Source organism: Zootoca vivipara, chromosome 13 (assembly GCF_963506605.1).
Source record: "Zootoca vivipara chromosome 13, rZooViv1.1, whole genome shotgun sequence".
Lineage (NCBI taxonomy): Eukaryota > Metazoa > Chordata > Lepidosauria > Squamata > Lacertidae > Zootoca > Zootoca vivipara.
The window spans coordinates 27,881,901-27,887,821 of NC_083288.1; the positions used below are offsets into that span (position 1 = coordinate 27,881,901).

At 41.2% G+C, this 5,921-nt stretch overlaps 1 pseudogene; it reads left to right on the plus strand.

Annotated features, from left to right (window-relative positions):
* The first annotated feature begins 341 nt into the window (after positions 1-341).
* LOC118094155 (olfactory receptor 10C1-like) lies at positions 342-1,262 on the plus strand (annotated as a pseudogene).
* Positions 1,263-5,921: the final 4,659 nt, after the last annotated feature.

Sequence of the window (5,921 nt, forward strand, 5' to 3'; positions counted from 1 at the left end):
AAGGGAAAGGGAAATGTTCTGTTTTCATTTTTAGCTAAGCAAGTAAATACTGTAAATAGAAAACAAGTTCTCTGGATCCAACTCACTATTTTCAAATTCCATTTTTTTCTTTTCTTGATTTAGCGTATTTTCCCTTTTCTGTTATTTTATGTGTCATTTAACATTCTGATATCTTTTTTCCTGCATATTTTTTATCTTTATATTATTGTCCTCGGAATCCATGCCTTTCTTTTTCAATCTGCATGATGGAAGAGGGCAGGGGAAGCCTCCCAAGAGCAGGCAACCAGCAAACAACAATGTATCAACCGAGTGGAAGGAAGGGAAACTATCTTAAACAGGAAATGATTGTTGAGAACCACACTGCTGTGAGTCACTTCATCCTGATGGGTTTCTCTGATGTTCCCAGGTTCCACTCGTTACTTTTTCTAGTGCTGTTTTCATTCTACATCATGACCCTTCTATTGAATGGACTTACTATTGCAACAATAAACACTGAACACAGTCTTCACACCCCAATGTATTTTTTTCCTTACACACTTGTCTTTCTTGGAAGTTGGCTATATCTCAGTTACTACCCCAAAGATGCTGGAAAACTTACTGGTGAAGCAAGCAACCATTTCATTTGTGGGATGTGCTGCACAGATGTTATTCTTCCTCTTCTTTGGGGTGGCTGAGTGCTTCCTCTTGGCATCAATGTCCATTGATCGGTATGTGGCCATATGTAAACCGTTGACCTACCAAGTTGTCATGAACAAGAAACGTTGCATCCAGCTGGTGGTGGGTTCATGGATCTGTGGGACAGCTGTGGCACTAGGACATACCACATTTATGTTCAGCTTGCCATTCTGTGGGGTCATCATCAACCACTTTTTTGTGAGATTCAGCCACTATTTGAACTAGTCTGTGGAGACACATTTCTCAATGAGGTTCAGGTCATTGCAGTAGCTGTGCTGGCAATTATGGTGCCTTTTTGGACGATCATTTTCTCCTACAGCAGCATCCTCCACACCATTTCCAAGATGCCATCAGCGCAGAACATATACAAAGTCTTCTCCAATTGTTCTTCCCACCTCTTGGTGGTCACCCTTTTCTATGGCACAGCAGGATTCATGTACTTAAGGCCAAAATCAAGTTATGTGCCATCGGTTGACAAACTGCTATCTTTTTTCTATGCCATTGTGACGCCATTACTGAACCCCGTCATCTACAGTCTGAGAAATCCAACAGAAGTTCAAAGGAGCCCTAAAGAAACTATTCAATAAATATTTCTCTCACTGAACTAGAAAAAAAAATCAGCAAAAACAAAGATATGCAGTGGATACATGCCAAGTACCCCGTATTCCCCGGGAAACCCCCATTTTTCCTTACCATTTCCCGGCAGTCTCCTGTTTGAGCTCCTCTCCTGTAAATCTCCCTTAAATCCGCTCCTGCCAGCAGCCATTTTTCTGGTGCCGGTTTGCCCATCTATGGGCACCAGAAAATGGCCGTCGCTGGTGCCGGAAATAGCTTCTAAGCATGCCCGCCTGCCATCTTAGGGGTGGCTGCATGGCGGTGGCCTTCTTGGAGGTGGCCACATGGCCATCCCTAAGATGGCTGCCGCCATGCAGCCACCCCCAATATGGCCTCCGGACAACTTCCGGTGCAACTTCCGGTTCTGCGCTGCTGCTGCTGATCCCGTATTTTTCTGAGGGAAACTTGGCAGGTATGAGTGGATATGCAGTGTAACTATGTGCACCCCGCCACAGAAACACAAAACTTTCTAAAGCTTTAGTTAGAGTACACATCCCAGCAGCCAGTGGGTTTCTAGTTGACTAGCTCTTCTCCATGGAACTACCTGCCGATACGGCACAGAGCCATGATTAGTGCCATTAAAATATAGCTACTCTTATAGTTTTCATTTTCAGCATTTTGAAAATGATGTATTATTGGTACTTAACTCTGATTAAGCTAGCAAAAAAGTATAGGACAGGTTCAGATATCTGTTGGAAATGTAAAAAAAAAAGAAATGCACCTTTTATCATATGTGGTGGAACTGTAAGGTAATAAAAGAATTATGGGAAATGATATATAATGAATTGGGGGAATATGTATAAAAATAACTTTTGTTTAAAAATCCAGACACTTTTTTATTAGGAATTGTAGGTGCAGAAATACTGAGGGAGCAGAAAAGACTATGTATGCAATGACAGCTGCCAGGGTGATTTTAGCCCAGAGATGGAAGGAGGGCAAAGTCCCTACCGGATAAGAATGGCAGACCAAGCTGATGGACTATGCAAAGATGGAGAAAATGACCAGGAAAATCAGAAACCAGGAAGAACAAAATTTCAATAAAGAATGGGGGAAATTTATATTATATTTGGGAGATCACTGTAAACAATTGAACTCTTTAGCAGGACTGTAATAACACTGGTAACAAGGATTATGGATACATTGGAGAATGAAAAATTGACTTAAAATATGCAGTGGAAAAGGATTAGCAGCTGAACCCATGGAGGGGTGGAGCAAGATTCCATGGGTGAATCTTTGTGTGTTTGTTTTTATTTTTGATTATGAATGGAAACATTAATTAGAAAAACCAAATAAAAAATTATAAACACACACACACACACACACACACACACACACACACACACACACAGCTACTCTTTTCAGAATATGACTCTTCTTAATAACTCTTCTTAATCTTATAGCAGGAAATTTATATTTGGACACATATATTAATACCATTCTAATAACATCAAACAGGTCAGTAGAGCTCCAGCCTATGTCTTCCTCTGATTAATACTAAATAGGTACACATTGAAAGGGGCTTGTGTCAAAAATGTCTTGGCAGAGACTGAGAAAATTGTGCCCTATTGTCAGACATGTTTACCACTGTGATAAAAAAAACTCGTTTTCTGTCAGACCCCGGACTCAGCTTTTTACCTGTTAGTTTTGTTTTTGCCCATTATTCTCCATTTCACAGGGAGCTAATATTTCCCTTAAGACATAACAGATGTGCATTCTTCAATCATTGCTCAGAGAATATGCAAAAATTATTTGAGTGCCCTGTAATTACCAAGAGGTGCAATTTGTTATGGCGCTTGAAAAATTCTCTCAAGAATTCCAGTGCCCATTAATAACAGAAATAAGGCATATTATAAAGGAAGGTATGAAAATGCTGTGTATTGATAGTCTTGGGACTATCTGCAAATAGAATAGTCATTCAAGTCAGACTGTTGCAATCATGGAGATTCTAAACATAGAACGATCGATACCAATTAATCAACTGAAGTTAGATTTGTACTCAGAATGGTGTTGATAGTAATTTTGTTGTTGTTGCTGCTGCCTCACATAGCATTCCAGAATCAAGATATTCCAGAATCAAGAATGTGGGATTATAGGCCTATTCATCCCAGAGATATTATCTATGGAGCCATTGTTTATCAAAGTGCTGATCTGTTTCCAATTACCTGGCCCAGACATCCCAACTGGTGTCAGCTACCTAAAGTGCTTGTATATGGAATAATTTCCCTCTAATAATCTGTTACTTTCTGTGTCATATTCTTTAGCAGAAAACTAAAAGATGGTGCTGTGAAACTTTGCAACCATGATTCCAACTCAGAAAAGTAATTTAAATTTGAACACACTGGCATAACTGCCAAGTTATCCCTTTTTTACAGGGATTTTCCCTTCTGCTGAATAGGCTTCCTCACGAGAAAAGTGAAAACTTGGCAGCTATGCACACTGGATTATGAGAAGATGCTTGAATTATACAATTTAATCCATTGTTTGCAAATAGAAAGATGAGAAATAAGGCTTTTAGTCTTAGGACACTGGCATTTTAGATTTTTAAATAGGAAATATTAATTAAAAGGTATATTTCAAGGGAGCATGCCTCTCCCTGTATACAAATGGCTACTTTATCAATTTTGACATTTTGAAATATCACTTGACCATATAACACTGAAAGAACTACATTGGCTCCTGGTACATTTCCGAGCACAATTCAAAGAATGGTGCTGACCTTCAAAGCCCTAAACGGCCTTGACCCAGTATTCCTGAAGGAGCATCTCTACCCCCATCGTTCAGCCCGGACACTGAGGTCCAACTTTGAGGGCCTTCTGGTGGTTCCCTCACTGTGAGAAGTGAGGCTACAGGGAACCAGGCAGGGGGCCTTTTTGGTAGGGGCACTCACCCTGTGGAACGCCCTCCCATCAGATGTCAAGGAAATAAACAACTATCTGACTTTTAGAAGGCATCTGAAGGCAACCCTGTTTAGGGATGTTTTTAATGTCTGATGTTTTATTATGTTTTATATAAGACATAGTCCACAATTTAATCTGGGGGCTGGTTCCTATATTATCTGGTGCCTGAAGTCAGCAGGAACTGTGAGTTTGTGACAGCTGGCTTGCATGGATTGCTTTATTTTTATTAATTCTTTCCAAAACAGTGTCACAGGCCATGCTATTACGTTGATTGTGAATTATTGGTTTGGAAGGGTTTCTACAGGGGTGGGGGGAGTGATGGGGATCACCTCTCCCCCCCAAGCTAATTGTTGGCCAGTATCATGTGAAGTTGGTGGAAAGCACGTTTTCACCCACAGTAGCTGTTTTGAATATGCTTGCGTACTCAATGCGTGGTATGTGTGTACTTCCCCCCCCAGCTGGAGAAATGGGTCTCTACCATGAAGGTCCACTTGTTAGAGTTTTAAGCATTTTTTGCTTTCATGCTTTTAATTGTATTTAATTAAAGGTAGAGGTAAAGAGTCTCCTTCTCCCTTCCTCCCCCACAACAAACACTCTGGGAGGTGAGTGAGGCTGAGAGACTTCAGAGAAGTGTGACTAGCCCAAGTTCACCCAGCAGCTGCATGTGGAGGAGCGGGGAAACGAACCCAGTTCACTAGAGTACAAGTCCACCACTCTTAACCACTACACCACACTGTACCATTAGGTCCAGTCCCGGACGACTCTGGGGTTGCGGTGCTCATCTCACTTTACTGGCCAAAGGAGCCAGCATACAGCTTCCGGATCATGTGGCCAGCATGACTAAGCCACTTCTGGCGAACCAGAGCAGCACACGGAAACACCGTTTACCTTCCCGCCTGAGCGGTACCTATTTATCTACTTGCACTTTGACGTGCTTTCGAACTGCTAGGTTGGCAGGAGCAGGGACTGAGCAATGGGAGCTCACCCCGTCGTGGGGATTCGAACCACCAACCTTCTGATCGGCAAGCCCTAGGCTCTGTGGTTTAACCCACAGCGTCACCCGCGTTCTGTATTTGGTAATGGAGTGCATATTTGTGAGTCATTGCTTGAGCATAGCAGTCCCATTTCACATTTGGATCTTATTAACTTTAAACTTAGGGGACACACACTGAAGCGTGATTGTGCTAAAAATATGTTTTCTTTCCTAGAATGGCAGAAGAGGAGGAAATCATATTATTTTATCAGACATGACAATCCCTGTGATGAATGAAACTCATTTTCTGCCAGGCTCCAGACAAACCTCTTAAATTGTTGTTCTTGTATTTGGCCTTAATTATCCAAATCACATGCAGGTATTATTTCTCTTAAGATATAACAAGTACGTGTTCTTCAAGAATTGCTCAGAGGATACACAACAGAGTACCTGCAATTAGCCAGAGGTCTGTAATGGGAACATTCTCCTAGGAATTCTAGTGCCCACTAAGAAAGTAAATCACATACATTATGAAGGATGCCATAAATATTCTTATTCAACACCAGGACTAGGGAGTAGAAAACAACAAGTCTATGTTAGTCAGGCCTTTGCTATCACAGAGATTCTAAGCCTACAGTAGTAGATACAAATAGAGGGATGTGTGCGATGAGGTTAGATTTGTACACAGAATGGCGTCATTAGTCATTTTGAAGATAGAAGCAGATCAACTGAATTTAGATTTGCATTGAGAATGATGATAT